We start from the raw sequence: 22,313 nt of genomic DNA, 5'->3' as shown, positions 1-22,313 counted from the left end.
ATGAGTGGTATCTTAATAACACCAACTTTCATAGGCACTTGGACTGAATCCAGATTTATTTTCCTAGTATAGTTTCAATTTTTAATATGCATTCTTTGCTTTGTATGATATTTCACTTAGCACAGTGTTTTCATAGAAATAGTGAAAAAGAATTGCTAAGGAATCCAGGACTCCCATAAATCCTTTGTGAAATCTGCAATGGAAAGCTGCAGAACCAGTGTCCAATCCACATGTGATGAAATGGATTTTGTCATCCAAAGACCAGTTCATACTGGCACAGAGTGATCAGACATAAAATAGGAAGGACAAATGTAAAAAAGCACATGCAGTCATCTGGTCGTAGTTTCAGAATTCTTTCTGGATTTTATTCATTTCCATTCCATTTCTTTCGTTCTCTTCTCTTAATACTGCTGGAAGGGGCGAGTGCTACCCACAATTTTTTTTTTGGCAGACTTGGGTGTCCCAAGTTAATTAACATTTTGGCCTCCAGTCTGGAGAGCAGACCCTGTTCTCTTTGTAATGGGCGCCATCAAGGAAGCTTTTCAAAGGCAGAGGGAAAAAAATGGCACCCACTCTGCTGTCAAGGATTTTTATGAGGGTCAAGTAGCCTTGGCAAGAATTCAGGCCAGAATGACTTGGCTGCTGCAAAGAGTGCCACAGCCCTGTGGCAGGTTAGACGTGCCATAAACCTGCATTCACTCGATTCTTAAAGTGGCGAGAGGTTGTTGCACAGTGGGCCCAAGAATTTCTTGTACACTTTAAAAAAAAAGTTTATATATTTATTTAATAAATTTTGGGGGGGTTGGAGGAGAAAATTAGGTTTATTTCTTTAATTTTAAAGTTGGTCCTGAGGATTGAACCCACAACCTCATGCATGCTGAGCATGCGCCCTACCGCTTGAGCTATACCCTCCCTCCGAATTTCTTGTTTACTTTGGTTTCTCTTTTTTGGTGAGTGCTGGTTGGATGGTTTGCTGCCCTCTCTTGGCTCACCTTCCCTCTTGCCAAGCATGCCCCTGCTCAGAATCACCATAAACCAAGTCACCCTAGTACTTGTTGGTCCACCACGCACCAACATACAAAATATTCTTTGGGGTCACAGAGGGCACCAAAAATATGTCTGTGTAACTGAGGAAACACGGCGCATTTGTCCAGGGAGAGTCTGATTTCATGGTCAAGTTTTTCTGCTAAGCCTCAAACAAACGTTAATGTTACTCTTGACCCAGTTGTGGTAGTTTTATTATTTTTCTTAATAGCAGCAGTAGCATTGGGGCATGATTTCCAAAGGCAAAAGATTCAGGGAGGTTGAGGTGATACAGGAACTCATTCGCTCTTCCTAACGGCCCAATGAGGTACCATTATCATCTGCATTTTACAGATGAGGGAACTGAGGCATGGAGAGGTTAAGTGACTGGTTGGTGTTTATCTTGGCAGGTCAGGACTAGATTTTTTTTTTTTTCTAAGGTTCCTTCCAACCCTAAGCAGCCCTGAGATTCAAATTCTTATTTGGGTGGAGATGAGAGAGACAGGGGTACAGGGCTGTGTACTAGTTAAAGCTTTGAGGGACACATGTGACATCCTGGGCTTCCTCACAACATCCAAGGAAGTCGAGGGAGGAGCTGGATGGCTTCACGGGGGTTGTGAAGGAGACTTTCAATCTTCTTCCAGGTCAGAGGTTGCAAACTGGTGACCCCCTAGCCTCCATGAGGCTACATTAAAAAGAATTTGAGCTAGGATTTAAAAATCAGAAACTGTCATGTGAAAATCCAGATTTCCAGCTTTTTCTAGAAAAACCGGCAACCTTCAGCCCTCATTTCCTGAGTGACAATCAGCTGGAGGTCCAGAGCGGCTGCCCCTCCAGGCAGCGTAGTGTCCCCACTGCCAGAGTCATCCCTTCATTACCTGCCTAGACCCTGCAGGCGTTTCTCATCCTTGACGCTACGGACACTTAATCCTTTGTTGTGAGGGGCTATCCTGCGTGTTGGAGGGTCCTGCATCCTCAAGCTCCACCCACTAGAAGCCAATAGTACCCCTTCTTTAGTGTGACAACCGAAAATGAATCCACAGCTTGCCAAGTGCCCCCCTGGGGAGTAAAAGGCTCTCTGCTCTTAAATTTCTGGGCCTGAGAATCCAATTGATCTGGCTTGGTTCCAGGGTCTCCTCCTGTGGTCAAGTGGCAAGGTGGCATTGACCATCATGACTGCCACCTCCTGCAGAAAGGGAAACAGGACAGGCAACCCGTTGGGTATCCCCCGTAAGAACAGGGATGCAAAAGTTCTTTGGTGAAAACAAAGGAGAAAGTCCAGGAATAACTCTCAGTGGCATAACTGTCTTAACTTTCCAAACGATGTTCTTTGTACCAGTTCCTGCATTTTGTCTCTCCACAGGTCTATGAAATAGCCAAGGCACATAGTTTGCTTTTCTCGTTCAACAGATGAGGAAACAGAAGTTAAGGCTGTTGCCTGAGGGCGCATAGCCACTAGACAGAGGAAGGACTAGAACCCAGGCTTTCTGGAGCCCACCCTGCCCCTCTGGTTCCCCCTGAAATGGCAGCCCTGCTCTGTAACACACCACCCTGTCTGCTCTGGGGAGATTGAGGGGGAAGAGCAAAGCCAGCCGGCATCAGACACAGCCCGGCCCTGAAAACATGAATGACGCAGCCACTCTTGTCTGCAGAGCAGGCTTAGTTGGCTGGAGGCCACCCTGTCTAACTCCTGCTCTAGTCGGTCTGGGTGTAACCCAGCCATTATGGTCTCTCTCTCTCGGGTTTCAAATGCACAGGAACAATTAAGTCATTCTCATAATTTCATGTGGTACAGAAAGTCCCAAGCCAAAAATACCATCCTTGGTTCCTACTTTTAGACTTTCAGGGAACTTCCCCCTCCTTCCCTCCCTGCAATTCACTTTGATTCCTTCTGTTTTTCTCTTCTTGAGTGCATTGGCCAGGTTACCTAACGATGAGCTGCAGACCCAACACAAATCAAAATAAACCCAGCCTCCGTTTGGCAGGAGTGGTGAAAAGCGGGGATTATCGGCGGTCCTCAAATACAGAAGCTTAAAACACAAGAGTGTGCAGATCTCACCTCCAGCATGTGGGGACAGGGGAACTGATCAGTAAATAACCACGGAAGGATGATGGGGTGACAAGTGGAAGTGGTGGTATGTGGTATATTCCTGTTATTATTTCTGGGTTCTAAGTAACCACAGTCAAGTCACTTTCTGTATCTTCAGTGTATAAAGTTTCTTGTCCCCTAGGACTGTCACATCAGTCCTCTGTTATTTCCTTAAATAATTAATTTTTCTAGATCTTTCTCAGATGTATATTAACTGTTATGTCTTGACAGACAACTGATTTAGTCTTTGTGTATACACACACACTCTCGTGTGCACACACGGTGTCTTTGCCTTGGTGCCTGGTACGTGTTGCTGGACCACCATTTAAGTTATAGCAAGAACTAAATGCGATGAATTCTGTTTAGAGATGGTTTGAAAGTTTCTTCCATAGGAACAGATTTATAAGCTTATTTGTAGCATGTCTTTTCCCTAGAGCAGTGTTTCTCAAAAGCTCTAGCTTGTGTCAGAATCACCTGGAGAATTCATAAAAACACGGATTGCTGATCCCACCCAGAGCATCTCATTCAGCAGGGCTGGGGTGGGGCCAGGACTCTGCAGTTCTAACCGATTTCCAGATCTTGCTGACGCGGCCCCTTTCTTTTGTGAACTAGACTAATCAAGAATGGTGCTTTCATCACTAGGCTTCCTCAGCAGCCGCGCTGACTTGCTTTCGCTGTTTCTGTGCCTTTGTTTGTGCTGTCCCTGGAAAGCCCCCCTCTCCCCCATTGGCCAGCCAAGTCCTCTGCATCCGCCAGACCCAGCCCAAGCTCCCACTCCTCCACCTACCCTTTCCTGACTACTCTGACTCACTCATGTCACTTCCCTTCTCTGAACTCTTCCAATTTTTAAAATAAGCCGAAGAATTGATTCTGTGTCTCCTATCACGTGCACTTTGCTTGTTAGTCCTTTCCCCGTAGAGGCCGACCACATTTGGTCATTGAACATGGCTGTGCCTCATATACTCTTCTGTGTGTCCCTGTGCCTTGCACAGGGCTAAGCACCTTGTAGATAACTCAACAATTTATTGATTGATGAAGGTTCAAAGTGAATTCAGAGAGGAAATAGAATGCCGCGTCTACCACCGATGGGCATTGCCTGATACACCCACCAATTACGATCTGATACAGTAACCCCAGTGACTTCTGCGCCCAAAGCCACAGACCGTTCTGCCGGATTCAGCAGTACCCAGGCTTCAGTCTTTAGGGAAAGGATGTTATGGGCTTGCTCAGTATGGTGGACACCCAGGCCCACTCTCAGGGCCACCTGGATGGTTGCCATCACCGTGCCTGTTGACAGCTGTGCATGAGAATCAGTCACTGGACCCCGGGGCAGCGTGATGGCTGGAGTGTGTCAGCATGCACGGAGAGGCACTGAGAGGAGGGGGGATGATGGCAGTCATGCCGGGAAGGTAGGTTGGGACCAGACTGTGAAGGCCTTACGTGGCATATTAGGGGCTTGGTCTTTGTCCTATAGAAAACGGAGGGTTTTTAGAAAAGAGAATGACAATCAAGTTTGTTTGTTGCGATCATAATTACGGAGGTCACGGGCTTCATACGGAGAAGGTAAGAAACTGAGAGAGGCAAACTTGGGAGTAGAGTGGTTTCGATTTGAAGGATTCTTTCCTGATGGCCAGCTTTCCCTCCCTTTCCTCAGGTGCTGTTTTAGTATCTGGGTGATGTTTAGTTTCCTAGGGCTGCTGTAACAAATGATCAAAAGCTGGGTGGCTTGAGGCAACAGAAACTTACTCTCTCCCACTTTTAGAGGCTAGAATCCAAGGTTGGTAGGATCACGCTCTCTGGAGGCTCCAGGGGAGAACCTGTTCCACGCCTTTCTTTTGGCTCCTGGTGTCACCACGGTCCTTGGTTTGCAGATGCATCACTCATCTCTGCCTCCGTCGTCACACGGCCTTCCCCACCACGTGTCTGTCTCTCCTCCTCCTCTTACAAGCGTGCCATATTGGACACACTGGATTAAGGCCCGCCTAATGACCGCGCCATAACTTGATTACATCTACAAAGACCCATTTTCCAAGTTAGATGACATTCATTCACAAGCACTGGGGGCTTAGGACTTCAACATACCTTTTTCTGGAGGGGGGCACAGTGGACCCCATCGCAGGCACTTGCTCTGCTACACCCTGCTGTTTTAGGGCTCAAGGAAGCAAGGGCTTGCTGCGCTTCCCAGCCGGCCCTCTCCCCTGTGTGATGTGCTCTTGGGGAGGGTCAGAAAGCTGCCTTCACCTCCAGTGATACTAGCGGCTCACTTAAGTAGTTATGAAGGGAGGGTCCACAGGGGCAAAGCAGCAGGAGGTGGGGAGCTGACCAGAAAGACCAGCTGGGGTGCTGTTGCAGGTGAGAAAAAAGTGAGACCTCAGTAAGTCCGTGGCTGTGAGAATCGCGAGGAGGGGGTAGAACTGAAAAACAGGTCCAAGGTAGAAGCAGTGGGATTGGTTGTAGGGGGAGGAAGGACTCAAGGGTAGTTCTGCGTCTGCTGAATGATGTGAGAGAGTGTGTGTATAGGTGTGTAGTATCTATCTGTATAGTACACATGCATTTATTAATTTGGGGGGAAGATAAAGCCTTAGGGACAAGCCTCTCTTCTGAGTCTCTCCTCAGTTGACTAAGGTGATGCTTTATGGTGGTGGGAAGGAGAGGAATAAACTGGAAGTGCTAAGGAAGAAAGTGGAGAGCAACCTTGGAAATCTGTGGGAATAAAGATTTTTAAAGAAAAAATGGGGTGAGGGGAAGACACAACTTTTGGCCCACAACCTGCTGAGAGTTTCCTCTAAACGGAGCATAGCCTGAGCCGGTGGCAACCACTCACCTGCTAAGTGGACTCCTGACCCAGCCCTGCGGGTCCTTCATCAAGGCAGTTCCAGGCTGTCTTCCAGCCTAGGAGCGGGCCGCTGGCTGACCTCCAGGGAGACTCAAATGTTCCTTGTGAACATGCATTGCCAGGCTCCGGCATAATCCTCGTAACACTCTCTTCACCCGTCGCTAGCTAGCTTTTGCACCTGTTACATCCCATTCGGTTTTCACCACCTTGGAACAGTGGGAAATCCCTTGAACAGGTCACAAGAACTGAATTCGTGTCTCAGTTTTTTCCCTGGGAGTGGGGGTTAGTGCTCGCACAAGACGCTCAGCTTCTCAAAGCTCCATTTTCTCATCGGCAATGGACCAATAGCACCATTCTTACAGGATTATGGTGGGGATAAAAGTCAGCTAATGCATGTAAAGTGCTTGGCTCAGAGCTGGTCCCTAATACATTCCCTTTCCCCTCCTCTTCTGTCTTCCTTCTCTTTTTCTTCCAGGTTTTCTGACTTTTGGGGCCAGAGCCTCTTTTTTCCATTCTACTCCTCTGGAAATAAAGCATAAATAAAAAATAGATAAACTGGAAACAAATTCCCGAAGAGGATTTGTTTTAAGCTCATGGGAATCAATTGTGAACTGCATTCTCATCCAAAGGGCTGGACTAGGGGTTTTGGAGTCCTCGAAGCAAACCGTGAGAGTGAAGGTGAGAAGCAAATGTCAGAGTTACACCGGGATTAATGTAGACCTAATTCAGAGGCAGAGTCTGCGGCTCCCTCTGCTTCTTTCCCACACTGGCCGGTCCCAGCTGCTGGAATCTGTCAGCTGGGACTCCTGCTTCTTCCCCTTCCAACAGAAAACAGCTCTGCAGGACCTCATCCTCCTGGGGCCCAGGGTATCGAAGCAGCTGTTGGCGGATCAGGTCGGCTAACCCGGGCTCTAGTGCCAGCCGAGACGCCGGACAGTGGCCGCTGCCCAGGTCATCCCGGAAGCGCCTCTGGGTGAGGCCCACTTGGACTCAGTTTCGCTCTGAAGTTAGAAAGCAGTGGCCTGCATTTCCAGCTACAGAAAAGTGGGATCGGTGATCCGGGCGGGCCTGCCCCCTCGACCTTCTGCCTCTGTGCTCTCCTGCGTTTCCCCGACAGGAGTGCTTTCCCAGTGTCCCCAGACTGGAGGTTCCATGTCAGAGTCCTTCTCACAGAGATTTTGGCCCGAGGTGCAAAGATACAGCTACAAGAAGGCTTATGGCCATGTTGCTCTTAACAGGGAAAGCAGGAAAATGACCCTAAGGGCTAGCTAGCCACAGGGCTTTTTTAGATGAATGGCTTCATGGGCAAGTCACTCACCCTCCCAGAACTTCCAGCTCCTCCTGTGTTACATATAAATCACTAGACCCCAGCCTGAAGACGGGGACTTTGAGATGATGAATATGAAAGCACTTTGTGAACTGCAAATGGTTTTACAAATGTGAGGGATAGGATGAATCAACAGTGAAAAAAAGTCCTTTGAGGCCTTTTACAAATAAAGGCATTTTATCTGTTTACTCTTGGCACTCAGAAATCTAACGTTTGAGGTTCTGCCAACCTGGGGTGCAATCCCGTAGCAGTTTGCAGTGTATCTAAGGTGTATATGTTTTTATCCATTCACAGACATGAATTTTCTCCCAGGAGGATGAGAAGCGAATAGATGAAGCAGTAGAGGTTGAACTGTGATTACATTACAGAGTCTTTAAAGGCTCATTAAAACAGACATTTGTTCGGTATCTTTTATGCCCCTGTCGGGGGGACTCTGGGTTATTGGGAAAGAGTGAGACAAAAAGGCAACAATGAAGAATATATGGTGTAATTAGATAAACCATAAATACACTCCTGAAACAATTAGTGAGCATAACAATAGATACAACAATGTTACAAATCCCAGACCCTATAGCCTGGCACTAAAGAACTTCTGGGATTAAATTTAATTTTGCTACTTAAATACGGGAAAAAAAATTCCCAGCTGAGAATACGCAGCTGCAATTAGGAGAGCGTTTTATTGATTGTTACTGGTGTGAGTGTTTTATTTCTCTCCCACTTAACATTCTGGATGTAGACAGGGCAGGGTTAGTGTGGAGCCCTGCAGTTTTCTGCTGTGCTGTGCTAACCCCAAGGTGTGGCCCTGGTCTTCAGGGGCTCTGGCCACCCACCACCTGCCCATCTTGAGCAAGGGAGGGGTAAGGAGGGCCACGCCCCCTCCCTCCTTTGTGGTGTGTCCTAGGACTTGTACACACCCCTTCCACTAACATCACCTGGCCACACCTAGATGCACCAGAATCTGGGAGTGAATTCTTTTCTTGCGAGTAATCCTGTGCCCAACTAAAAGGCGGAGATGTTACTACTCCATGAAAGGAAGCACAGATGTTGGGGGAACAACTCGCAGGTGCTCCACAGCTCAGCCTCCTGTCTGCCCGGGAGCTGATTGTTCAGCGATTGTTCAGAGGGAAGGAAGTCTGAATGGAGGGAGAGACAAGTCGCTGCAAGAAGATTGGATCAGTGTTGAGTCAGTCTGTTAGGGAGGTCCTGGGGCAGTTTACTGCTGCTTGTATTTTTGGTTTCTCTAAGTAAAGGTTTCTTTTGAATTCACTTATTATTGAATGATCTTTTTGATGTCCTGTTCGATACAAAGGCTGCTCAGAGGCAGTTGTTTGAGACAGGAAAAGCGAGCCCTGACCTCCTCTGGTCTGACGCAGCTAGGTCTCCGTGTCATTGGAGCTGGGCTGGCGCTCACGGCTCAGCCATGTTCTCCTGTTGGACAGGAGTGAGATCACATAGGACCAGCCTCAGACAAGGTGCCTCTGCCACCATGGCCAAGGGAGACCAAGCAAGGCCACGGCTTGATTTCATGTAAGCACAGACAAAAACAAGGTTCCTGGACAACCCATGATACCCACCAAACATCCCCTCACCTGGCCAGTAGGAGTGGCCACTGCTTCTTTACCATTTTATGGCCCTTTCTGTGCTCTGAGGGTCAGCTCTCAATAGATAACACTTAATGAGATACTCACAGAATTGCCCTGCTTTCTGACAGTGCCCAGTCTAGAGCAAACCCTTGCTTCCTTAGACCTCCCTGAACACCACCCAACCAAAGTCCATCCTGTAATAAGTTCTGCCACCATCTTTCCAAGGAGGTCCCACGGTCCCCCATGGTGTACGCTCTCCCTCACTGCGATGAGTAATGAACGCGCTTGTGCAGCTACAGGTGTGTTCCTGCCTGTCTCTGGCTGTCAGGCACTGACGTGTTGCACAGTGGAAGGGGTGATACTGTTCTCTACATTTAGAGATCTGTGTTCATTCAGAGGAGATCTGACTGCAACCGTGGGCCTCTGAAAGCCTCGGTTTCCTGATCTATAAATTTGAGGATGGTGATATCAACCGTCCAGGGTTGTGAAGTGAAGGAATATATGTGCGAGTACTTTTTACAATTACAAAGCGCTTTACAAATCTAAGGCATTTAATTTTGGTTATGACAGGGAAAATAATGATGAATTCTGTTTTTCTAAGATTTGAATTGAGTGGAGGTCGATGAGTATCTTGTTTTATAGCTTAATTTAAATCAGTAAGTTATTTTGCATTCATAGCATTCTTTTTTTCTTCTTCTTTTTTGTGTCCATTGCATTTCTAACCAAACCAGGGCAGTTTCAACAGAGCCCTCTTGAAAGAAAAGTTTTTCTGAAAAGAAGGTAACATAACAACATTGAATAGAGAAAACAAGAAAGGCAAAAGTCACATGATTTATTTTGTGTCATACCTAAGTAATTAAGAGAGAGACCTTTTCCTTAACCGCCTCTCCAAGATTTTCAGTGGGCTTCGGAAGTCTAAAGGAAAACTCTAGAACCAGGATACATTTCAGCTCCAGTTATTTCTCAGGGTCACTGTCACCCCAGTTTTGTGACGAGAGGGAAAGAGCTACCTGGAGCAATGGAGTAGGAATCCATTCTGCCTTTTGCTTTATATGTGACCTTGGGCGAGCACCTGATGGTCACTTCCCTCATTTAGAAAATGTGAATAGAGATGTCTGCGTTACAAGTACAGTCGTCTCTTGGTGTCCTTGGGGGACTGGTCCAGGAGCCCCGTGGGTACCAGTACCCGCTGATGCCCTCACCCCTTTATGGAAAATGGTGTGGTATTGGTGTATAACCTGTGCACATCCTCCCGTATACTTTAAATCGTCTCTAGATTACTTATGATACTGAGTACAGTATAAATGCTATGTAAATTGTTGCACGTGGCAAATTCAAGTTTTGATTTTTGGAACTTTCGAGATTCCCCCCCCCCCCCCCCCGCCACCCCTGATATTTTCAGTCTGTGATTGGTTGAATCTGCGGATGTGGAACCCGAGGATGTGGACGGCTGACTGTACTTCAGCCATCACTCCAATAGGAAAGTGTATGTGCAAACACTTACCTGTGAAGGGCCGCACATTCAGGAAAGGAACAATGATGCTCCTGGTGGTGTTTTATGGGGAGAGGGCCTGCGTAGCTGGTTCTGTGTAACAGGCAGCGTTTGAACGCCGACTTTGTGCCCATTGCGTCTATGATAAATTGTGCCACTGCCTTGGATTCCTTGCTCTTACAAGCTACGTAGAGGGCCACGTTCAAGGAGATGCTTGTGTCTCGCTGCCAGTGCTTGGGGACGTAGCCCAGCTGTGGGTCACACTGCTCTCTCCAAGGGGAACCCTGGATGGCACTGTAGCCTCTTGCCTGTTTATTTCAGACAATGGATTTCATCATGTTGGCAGCTGATTCTACCAGAGTTAGACCTGACTGGAGTCTGAAATTACCTGTTAAGCTGGATGGTTTCTAGAAACACCATCTGGGGTGTCATGTTTTCTTTCGTGTGGCGATCAGTTAATACGGTAGGTAGCGTGCAGTGATGCTAAGGGGTGATCTTACCAGACCACAGCTGAGAGCTGTCGTTCCCTCTCAATCTAGAGGTGCCCTCGGCTAGCAGACTAACGCCATAGGTGCTCTGGCCACGACGTCCTTCCCTCTTGGGCAGAAGCAGAGGTACCCTGACCCGTCCTTACTTTCCAACACTGTTTTTATATTTTAAACTGGCAGGAGCCTTTTATCTGCCGCCAGTACCTGTCCTGTACACGTGTACGGCCCTCGTAGCACTTTGCACCTCATTGTTCAATTACAGGTTTAATAACGTTGAAAGCTCTGAGGAGCGCCAAGCACTATGCTGGGTGGCCTCTCGGAATTCACAGAAAATGGGACAGCGCTCCCTGTCCACATGGCACTCAGCGTCAAGTCAGAGAATCCCTTGTGTTTACATCGAATTAATGTCAAGATGGCTTGGCCAACCCAGCCATCGAGATGGTTCCCGGGGTCAGTGCGGTTCTCCTAATGGCCCTGTGAGAGTGGCCTTCTCATGGACGAGGTAAGCGAGACCGAGCGGCCTTCAGTGGCTGCTGTGGTCGCCCCGCTGACACGTAAGCACTGGCCTTCTCCACCCGCACACGCTGCCCCGCCACTTGCCTTGTCAGCCTGCTTTCACAGCACGTTGCCATGTCAAGATGACAGATTAATGTCTCTGTTGGTTACATAGAAATTACATTTTGGGTTGACCATTCTCTCCAGACGTTCAGGGAAGTGCCCTGGTGGGCACTAGTGCCCGGATGGACACGTCCTAAATCTTACTTCACCCAGCGAGCTGATCTCGTTGGCATGATGGTTTCTGTTGGCTTCACGGTGTACTGTTTCTAACCTTTTCTTGCTCCCCTTTCCCCGCGTCGGATGCCTATCCTGCCCAGGACGTTCCCGGGATGTGAGCCGGATCCCGTCCTCTCTCCTTACCTCCAGTGGAACTTTATCTCTGCCGGGCAGTGGTCAGGTTCACCCTTCTTTAGGTATTTGCATTTTGGGGGAAACAGGTTTGAGGATGGGGAACTCTTAAGTTTTGTGACGTGTATCCCAATGAGTGTGAGGGCGTAAATTGGGAGAAATAAATTAACTTGTCTCCCCAATTCTCTCTTGATGTTATCAAAATAACTCATTTACAATACACCAATTTACAAAGGGCTTCCTGTCTTTTATCTCTTGTCTTTGATCCCTCACTCACCACCCTGAGAGGTTGGAAACAAGGGAGTTGAAGTAAGTCCCTGAGGCCACCCAGCCACTGAGCAGCAGAGAGGAAATCTGAGTCTCTTCTTCAGGCTCCAGTTCTTTGCTCTCTGCCAGGTCGTGGCAGAAGATGGGCTTAGTGATGACAAAGTTGGCTCAAGTACTGACAGTGGTTGTTACTCACTTTATTCCTCCCAGCATCTGAGAGAATCTTTGCAGTTATAAATTGTAACCTCCAGCATTAACCCCAGAGGCATTGCTGAGGGTCTTAAGTGCTTTCACCCAATTCCAGGCTCCTTTTAAGTCTGTGAAGGGTGTGAGTTCATCACCGAAGAAAGCTAGCTTTCAAAATTGCAACAGATTGGGGTAGGATTTCCGAGGAAAGAGAAGGTACACTAGTGACTGCAAAGTTGTCGTAATGTAAGTGAGGAACTTAGGAATCTGGAGTCCACATTTTCCTCCAAAGAGTGCTTCCTGGGCTGTTGTGTAGATAAACTAACATAGGTCCTTGATTATGAAGACATTTTAAACAAATCCTGAGGCTTTATAGGCTGTCACTGCTAAAATGGAAAGAGGGGAAAAAAATGGAATAAGTCCTCTCGAAGAGTTTTGTTATTTCTCTTAACTCTTGCTATGATTATGATTTTATCATTTGGATATTCTCTCAGAGCTAGTCTGTGAGCCCTTCAAGGAAGCCTGCCCCAGATCTGCATAACCACACCTCCAATCCGAGATGGACATTTTTGGGATTGCTGTTTAAATTAGAACCCTGGAAGGTTTAAAGCTAGAAGGTGATCACAGGTTTCTAGACCTGTGTACTTAGCTTACTGTCTCCAGCCAGCGTCCAACTTCCTTTTACATCATGTGACCCACTTCCAGATTTCAAAAATTGTGACAGCATCGGGGGTAGATTCACTTCCTCCTGTGGTTAAGTGTGAGAAGGGTGTGTGGGAAGGGTGGGCGGCTGAGAGTGGTGGTGGAGCCTGGTAAATGGTTTAAACTTTTGGTGGCTTTTTCTGGTAAAGACTCAGGAAAGGGGACGGCCCTCAGCGTGGGCAGGGCGGCCAGAGCCCTTGGAACAGGAAAACCCAGTCCACCGTCACTCAGCCTTTCTCCAAGGACCGGTCTTGCCAGACCTTCTGGTTGGGAAGAGCTGCCCTAGATTAACTAGGAGAGATTCAAGGGGACCCAAAACCCAGGCATTTAACAGTTAGTGCTTTACCTGATGATAAATTATAAAGTAGCTAATTGGGCTGCAGGAAACGGTTGCTCAAATGCCTTTTCAGCTTCTCAGTGGCAACCAAGTATATGTGACAAAGAGCTCACATATTAAAGATTTAGGGATCCACTTAGGATATTTAAAACCTGATGCCAGGTGGGAAGTGGTATCGCATACCTCACACCAAATTGCTGTCTTACAGCTGGGCATTGAGATTTTTCAAAAAAGCAACCTTTGGAGTAGAAAAGAACGATTTTTAGAGAAAATCTAATCAACTTAATTTACATGGAATAAATGATGATTGGAGTCGATCATTGTCTGACAGAGCTTGGGCTGATGTTTCTAAGATGAAGTTAACTACAGAGTTCTTGACGTGGGGTCATCGGATTAGGATTCAGTTGTCCACGAACATCAATGATTTGGCCGTCTTCTCAGTTTACCTGGCAGCCTGGAGTAATATTTCACAATTAAATGTGAAGTGCATTCACCTTCTTTTCCCTGATAGTCAGCAGCTCATTCAGTATTTTTATATAATGAAAGAATTGACCATTATATCAACAAAATTCATTCCACACACTGGAACTACCACTGCATACTTACGTAGTTAATTTGTAAACCTTTCTATCTCAAGAACAACAACAACAACAAAACAACCATTATATTCCCAAGGCCTGGTACAGTACCTAAAACAGGCTTTTTTGACAGGGTTAAAAACAATCGAATCAGCAAACGATTGATTGAATCGGTGAAGAACATACGATGTGGTTTGAGCAAAAGGACTACAAGAGTGTGGATGTTATTAAAAGAATGCCATCCCCGAAATTGCTGTGATCATTTATGATTCTGAATCTTTGGGAATTTTGTAGTACACTCCCAAAACTTTATAGTTAGGAGAAGAAAAATCTTAAATGTAAACTTTTTACCTGCAAAGTGTAAAACTTGATTTTTCTGGTGGCATTTCAGCAGTAGCTATTAAAATCACTAGCCTGTATGTACTTTCCGGGAATGGGCTCCAGGCTTGTAAAATATTGACAAGGCAGGGAGAATCTTTGGTCTCCGAATCAGCTCCCTGGCCTTCCTTTCTGTGATAATTTGCTGTAAAGACAGTTTGGGCTTCTTTCCAAGGTTCTGTCTCAGCCACTCGGTTGTGGAAGTAGCCATCTACTGGTGGCTCTGGCATAATAAAGTCCTCTGAGGTAACATTTCCACACAGTAATTTTTAGCAAAAGGAAAATGTTGGCCTTGTCAGATGATGACAGAGTGGCTGGAATCGAAGTTCTGCATAAAGAAGGTCTTCCTCCTTTGTGACCCCAGAATGATTGTTGGCAACCTCTTTGACCCGCCTGGTTGGACTTTGCCCCTGACCCCACTTGTCCCCACCTAGCTTTAAGCTCTCTGGTTCAAAAGAACTTACCCCACATCCACCTGTCATTCAGAAGCACTGCAGCTACACAAGAGAGGAGGGGCGGATGGGGTGGGGATGAGGCTCGGGCACGCTGATGGAGGGAACCAGAGATGACCGTCCCACACATCACAGCTCTGCATGTGGACAGACCTGACTGCCTTGGATGCCTCTTTCCATGGTGCTATCTGGGCCTTAAGAATCACCTTGACTCATGCTTCTGGTTTTCAGTTCAGCTTCTAGGAATGCACTCCAGCCACCTCAGCCTATCTGGAACCCAGCAGATGGGTGGAACCCAGGTACCCTGTCTCTCAGAAGCCCACAAAGATGCTCCATAGCCCTTGCCTGAAACTCCCAGCTTCTGAGAGTAATGCCTTTTCCCTGAACGCCAAATAAGTGGGCTTGACGTTTTAATTCTGTCAGAGTTGGTTGTCACAGTCTGATGAGGAACAGGACATTTATATAGTCTCAAAGTACCTCCCCACAAATTACTTAGCAGTTACAACAGGAGAGAAAAAAAAAAAAAAGAAATTCTGCAGCGGAGAAATGGGACAGTACTTAATGATGTGATAAAAATGAATTTCACCCACAAACATGATACACCTCCAGACAAAAAAATTTACTGGACTCGAATTCTAGCCCAGCATACAAAGCTGAATTTAATTATGAGGAAACATCACACAAACCCAAACTGTGGCAAATTCTATGAGAAAACTGGCCCGAATTCTTTAAAATGTCAACATCATAAAAGACAAAGGCAAGCTGAAAGGCTGTTACAAATTAAATGAAACTTAACAAATAGGAAAATTAAATGCAATATGTGATTCTGCACCAGGAAAAAAAAAATCTTGTCAAAGGACATTATTGAGATAATTGATGAAATTGGAATATGGACCTAGATAAAAAGTAATTAACGTTACATTTCCTGAAGTTGTTTACTCTGGTTATATAAGAAAATTCCCTTCATAGGGAATACATGCCAAAGTATTAAGGAGTAAAAAAAGCATGTTGTATACAACCTATTTTTAAATGGTTTAGATTAAAAAAAAAAAACTATAGGGGGAAGGTATAGCTCAAAGTGTTAGAGCGGACGCTTAGCAGCAGGTGGTCCTGGGTTCAATCCCCAGTACCTCCACTAAAAATAAATAAACCTAATTACCTCTCCTCCAAAAGAAAACTAAAAACAAAACAAAACAAAAAACACAAAACCCCCCAAAAAACTGTATATAGAGAGTGAGACAGAAACAGAGGGGAAGGAAATGTGGCAAAATGTTACAAATTGGTAATAAGAATTCTTTTTTTTAAAAATTTTTCTGAAATGGTGAAATTGTTTCAAAATAAAAGGTTTTTTAAAACTGTACTTTTGCTATCCTACCATCAAAAACAAACAAACTGAACAATATACCCCATTGTCTCATGTACCCTGAAATGGATCAGCCATCAGCCAATAGGGCTGGAAAGAGACTTCCGGCCGCTTTCTGTCCCTCATCCTTAATCCTAAATCACATCGACCTCAGGCGGATGTGGATGATTCCTGCAGAGACACCCAGTGGCAGGTTCTACTCTATTTCAGGGGCACCTGGCCGGGGGACCGCTAGGCGAGGTCCTTCCCATCGTGGCCTCAGAGAGCCAAGAATTCTCTCAGCAGCAGTAATAGTGGCTGCAAATCGAGGTCAGTAGGAAAACAGATCTGTTTCGGGGTTGTCATGTTGCACACAAGGCGATGAGTGGACAGAAAAGAATGTCCCCCAGTGGAGGGACGGCCTGTGAACCCCAGGCCTGGTTCTACATATTCTTACGATGCCCAGCATAGAAAACAGGAAACATCAGTTAAAATGGGAAATCGCTGTAGGCTGAATTACTGTAATTCCTCGTCTTACTTAGAAGCTGGCACGGAGCAGGCCTTCATCCACAGCCTGACGTCTTCTGCCTTCCCATGCCTTGATCATTTTGCCCTTTCTTAAGGGTGGTGCATTACTAAGTGAAGAGGCTTTTAGGCTGGAATTGCTACCTTTAAGTATGCTTAGAAATTGTGTTTTTAAAGAGCTGTTTGTTTTTCTGTGTCTCTCAGTTAAAAGCAGCTTGGCTCAGCCTCTGCTTCTGGTTCCCTCCTCCTGCCCCCTCTTTCTTTCTAAGTAGGCGAGATCCAGCACACAGAGCGACTCACAGCCCGGCTTAATAACAACCCAGCAATAAATGACACAGCCATTATCATGCTAGACGGATAAACAGAGGGACATTCCCCCACACGGGTGAGCCCAACCGGAAATTTGCTTTTCAGTCCTCCCCACATCTCCACCACTCCTTTGGGGTCCTCGAAAGTATCAGGGAAATCTTGGCAGCCTGTCCAAGCTGTAAAATGGAGCTGATGATTCCTGCTCCCTGCCTGCCTGGCTGAGTTGCTTTAGGACTCTCAGGGGATGGTGAGCAGCTAGGTAGTGAGCTGCAGGAACCAATATACAAATGAGAGGTGGTGTTATTTCTCTTACTGGACGGGGATCTGACTGAAGTAGTTTGGGCCCCTTCCCTCTGGAAGGAAGACAGTTTTTCTGTGTGACCTGGGCTGCACCCTCGGATGAGGAGTCCTTCTTGGCTGCCTGTTTCCTGTCTCCAGTGCCAAGTGCCCAGCCTGCCCTCCCGGCCTTCCCTTGGCCGCCTGTGTTTTTCCTGTCTCTCTGTTCAGTCTGTTTTCTGCCCCATCTGTGAGAAAGTAAGCTTGATGACAGCCGGAGTCTTGTCCTTTGGTCTGCAAGTGTTACTCCAGTGCCTGGAACAGCATTTGGTTCCTTGATAGTCATGCAACTATTGGAATGAATGAATGAATGAGTGAACGAACGAACAGGAGAGATTTCCCATCCTCGGTTTTCATATCCCATGTTGGCTCCCTGTTCTGCACAGTCTTGCTCATGCCCCTGGCGAGAACTCTTAGTAGCCAGTGGTGGATTCCTGGCCCATTTCTTGCTCCTAAGCTCCAGAGCTCCAGATCCAAATGCCCAGTGCCTACGTGGAGAAGCTCAAAACAGAAGGGATTATGGGGAACTGTATCGAATATCTTGTAATGGCCTATAATGAAAAAGAATACGAAAAACAATATACACATGTATAACTGAATCACTGCGCTGTATGCCAGAAACTAACACAACATTAAAAAAAAAAAACTAACACAACATTGCAAATAATTATACTTCAATAAAAATAAATAAATAATAACATTAAAAGAAGGGAAGGGATTATGAGTGTAGATTCTTGGAAGCAGAACATTCGTTCACTGGTATTGATCTGGGGCAGTGATGTGACTTCCTTGTGCTAGTGTGTTTCTGCCTCCTGCAAATAGGGATTGATAATTGTGCTGACCTTACAGGTTTGCTGAGACAATTAGATGAGTTCGTATTATGTAACGGGCTTAGATGGTTGCTTGGTACAGAGTGAGCCCTCAGTGGAGTTCCCTGGATGGGGGTTTCATTCTAGCGTAGTGTTCCATCTGGTAAATTGGGGTGATTGCCTTTTCTTCTGCTTGTCTTCAACATGGTGGGTGAACTAGGGGGGCCCACCTTGGTCTGCAAACTGCCACTCTCCCCCCCACCACGCTTGGGGGGAGAGACCCCGGCTGATACTGTGCAGGTTCACTTCTCAAGCTCCGGCTTCTAGAAATTCAGCCCCTTCTCAGGCTGTGGGGATGATTTAGGCAGCAGGTAGTGGGTTACGTCCAGGTAAGAAAAGACCCCCTAATGGGGAGGCCCGGCTCCTGGTGCGGCCTCAGTTGTAACTGTGGTCCTGTCACAATTCAGTTGGGATTTTCATCGCCCTGGTCAGGAAAGTCATGGTGAAGGTTACTACAGCAACCTTCACTCTGCTCTGGAAAGCATATCGCTTACAATGGGGCCTTTCAGTGGCTGGGCCCCTGGAGCTGGGCAGTGATTCGGTCTATTCAGAACACAATGGGGCAAAACAGAATGGAAAGGAACCACACATTGTTTCAGGCCCCTGTGGCCATCTGCAGCCTTGCCTGCTGTTGTCCACCCTGGTGCCTAACTTCAGTTTTGTTACTCCCGTATTACACTTAATTCCACAATGCACATGCCTGCCAGTTGGAGTGCATTTTACGGAAGCTTAAATAATAGTGACAGTTCTAGAGGGGAGTACAAACTCAGCCAGAATGCGCTACAGAGGTACCTTTGAGAAAAGGTGGTGTAGGCTTTTGGTTTAGAGGCAACGGAGGCATAAAGTGGGTATGTTTAAAAATATTCAAATCACTCTTCAGAATTGATCAATTTGCCTTGGACTTCTCTCAAACAACCACAGATTTTTTTTTTTTAAGGGAGGAAATTTTAAATGACAAAAAAATAAAATAAAATCACCCTTGCCTTTGTTCACAGCCACTCAAAGCAAACCCACCCACCAAACAGAATTCATCCACGGATAGCAAATGGTGGGCTCCCTGACATTTTTTTTAAAACTAGGGAATGTTACCTAGGTTTTTCAAAGCTGAATTTAGCTTTGAAGCCTGTGATCTGTAGTTACACCAAGCAAAAGAGCCGTGGTTTCTTTAGAATGAAAGTTGGAAGAAAACTTTTTTCTTATTTAATTTTTTTTCCCTTTAGAGCATTTATGGTATTTTATTTTATTTATTCACACGGCTTGTCCTGTGATCAAACGGCTTTTCTTTGTTGTATGTTTATATCTCTAGGGTTGGTTCATGTCCTTCCCTTCTTTAATGTTTCCCGCATGTTTAATTTAAATCATTGGCCTTTTATCTCTCTAAGGATCTCAAGCTCTTTCTGTCTTTTCTAACCTTTGTACTCTTCTGGCTGCACCGAATTTAAAAAAAAAAAATTGAAATGAGCTTTTCTTTTCAGTGCGAAGCTAGCAGCTACTTTTGTATCTTAAACCCAGCCAACCGCCATCAAGCAAAGGGTGATTCCATTTTGCTTTTGATTCCAGTGAACCTTAATCGACGTGTGGTCACTCCCAGGTATCTCTGGGTGTTGACTGTTTGATCAGTAAGTAATACTGTGCTTTTGGCCCCACTCCCAGGAAGAGAAGGGGTCACAGCCAGGGAGACTGTAGATATGGAGAGTATCAGAGCTGCTAGAGTTACATCTCATAGTTTGGATCTCAGGTTCGGGTAGAAAAGGGGACTTTTGTGCATTTGGGAGCCGAGTTTAGTACAAATCCTTTCAGCAGTTTTGCAGCCAGAAATCATGCAAATGTTTTTGCAAATCCACTTGTGGTCTTGCTGGCAGTTTTTGAGCGCAGACCTCTTTGTGAGGTGGTGACGTTGACATCTACTTTCTGTTCCCTGTCCTGCCCCAGAGTGGGCACCACTGTTTTCTACATAAGCAGTCGGGCACAGTCTCTACCTGACGCAGAGAGCCGTTCTCGCCGTTGGTCTCAATTCTTGCATAAAGCGATTTCTGTTACTACTGCTTCGGGATCGTGGGTGTGTCAGTCCCAGCCCCCTTGAGTCTCATTCCTGTCCCCTACGAGGAGGACCAGAGTTCGCCCCCGACTGTGGACTCTGCAGGGCTGACGGCGGCCTGCAGTTTGGCCTTGGAAGTTCTGCCACAAGTCCCTCCTCCAGCGGACTGCTAAGTGGGACTGTTGTGGCAAAGCATGTCTGTCTTGCCCGGTTTGTCCCAGCGAGGATTTCTGTGAGGTTATTTTTAACAGATTTGAGTGTCCTTATTGTGCCGAGAGGCGGAGGCACCTTTGGCACAAAGGGAAACCATCGTCTGTTCCCCAGAGAACTTTGGATGTGATGCCTGCACGCACTGAATTGAAGACCAGGGTGTGGGGCTCTGGCCTCGAGGCTGGCCGTGAGGAGTCCTTTGAAGGCAGAGAGGCCCCGTGTCTCGGGGTGGCTCCGCCCGCCGGGTCTCTCCATGTCACTGAGGCTTCTCCCGGCATCTGTGTTCTTTGTACGAGTCAGTCCTGTCTGTGCCTCAGCTGCCCCTGTTGAGAGAGGCAATCTCTGTTCCAGAGCCAAAGTGCTGCCTTTGAAACCTCACTCTCTCTCTCTTTTTTTTTTTTAAATGAAGGTACTGGGGACTGAACCCAGGGCCTCTACCACTGAGCTCTGCCCTCCCTGCCACCCCCTACCCCCAAGTCTCGCTCTCAGAGAATGGTTCCCCTGAGACATTTTCACAGAGTGGGGAATCCTTTTTGTTTGTCATCCACCATGGCCTCGATGTAAACAGAGTGACTCCATGACTCTCTGGTCAATCTTTTCATCTGTTCCCCGGCGTTCAGAGTACCTCCCTGGTCCTATAGTTCTTTTGATACCAAATGAAACAAAGCATCTAACATAGTGTTCGGCACATAGTAGGTGCTCAAGAAAAGCCGTGCCCACTCCCTGCTCCCTAAACCCTGTGGCCCCACCTCTAAATGACATGGGTTGCCTTTTCACTGCTGTATTGTAATTCACAGAACACAGTGAGCAATCACCAAAGCTGTCTTGGGTTTTTTTTTGTTTTAAATGGAGTTGTGAACTTTAAGCTGCTGTGACCCACCCATGCCCCATAATCACATCAGACATGGTTAGCTTGTGTTTTGTTTTCAATTTTAGTGATTCTGGCAGCAGAAAGTCACTATTGGAAGGAGCCCCATGGAATCCTACAGCCAGAGATCTCTAGTCAGATTACAGTTTTCCAATTTCTGCAGGCATTTACCCTCATCTTCTGGAGATTACCTGCCTCCTTTCCCTACTTGTTTCTGATTTTTTAAGCCAATGCCTTGACATTTTTTCCCCTACAAACAGAGGGCTGTATCTTGGGTGGAAGGTAAGGGGTTCTAGGAAAGTGGTCCCCCAAGTGTGGAGTCTGTGCACCTTTGTGTGGAGGATAACCCACTGGAAAGCAGATATTAAAACTTCTGTTCACATTTACTTTAATATTAAAAACTAAGAAGAAATTAAGCTCTTCAAATATTTACTATTTGGATGGACACCAGTGCCCTGATGCAGTCTGACTGCTGGAAGGTCACGGTTCACAAATGATCATGTTTATTATTTGAGAAATTTTAAATATTTAAATGCCTAGACTCCTTTGATTGTTCTCAGAATTTCTGTGGATGATCCAAACCTTTGCTGTGTACAGGTTTGCTTGGGAGGGGCTGCACGGTGCTGGACTGGGAGCTGGAAAACCTGAGTTTTAGTCCTGGTTCTGCTGCTAAGGGGCTGAAACCATGGACACATTAGCTCTCTGGGCCTCAGATCCCTCACCTGTGCAGTAAGAGCTTTGGGCTGGTGGGCGAACAGGCGAAGGCCCTCTCCAGCTATAAACTTTTAGGATTCTGAATGTAAATATGGAAGTATTGTGCCCCTTCCTTACCCCTCGTCCTTTGTGGATTGTTTAAACACCTTTGCTTTTTTGCCTGTAAGGCATCCGTCTGTGACTCGTGGTCCTCACTCTGCTTCGTCACAGCTTTCCTTTTTGCTCAGCCTGTTAAGTTCCCTATGTGTCTTCTCTGCAGTGACTGTCTTTCTTCTACTCTGCCGCAGTGGATCCCTGTTCTCAGAGAATCCTGGGTTCAGATATCTTACGTGTTATGTGATGACGCATCACTGGGGCATTGTGAAACTTTGAGGCCCGTATTTTTTTTTTTTATTGCATCCTGTCTCTGCTGTTACCTTAGCCAGATGAGATGACAGTATTCTTTCTTGAAACATCAG

At 46.4% G+C, this 22,313-nt stretch overlaps 1 protein-coding gene and 1 long non-coding RNA gene across 2 annotated transcripts in view; both read left to right on the top strand.

The window, feature by feature from the left end:
• The window catches only part of LOC141577979 (uncharacterized), a 64,397-nt gene extending 43,365 nt beyond the window's left edge, over positions 1–21,032 (top strand). Inside the window, exon 2 of the long non-coding RNA XR_012507696.1 lies at positions 6,424–21,032. This is a non-coding gene — a long non-coding RNA (uncharacterized LOC141577979). The remainder of the gene's footprint in view (positions 1–6,423) is intronic.
• Positions 1–22,313, top strand: part of MYO1E (myosin IE) — a 190,495-nt gene that overhangs the window by 43,765 nt on the left and 124,417 nt on the right. The window lies entirely within an intron of this gene.

The sequence above is a fragment of the Camelus bactrianus genome, chromosome 6 (genome assembly GCF_048773025.1).
Source record: "Camelus bactrianus isolate YW-2024 breed Bactrian camel chromosome 6, ASM4877302v1, whole genome shotgun sequence".
Lineage (NCBI taxonomy): Eukaryota > Metazoa > Chordata > Mammalia > Artiodactyla > Camelidae > Camelus > Camelus bactrianus.
This window is presented reverse-complemented; position numbering and strand designations above follow the sequence as displayed.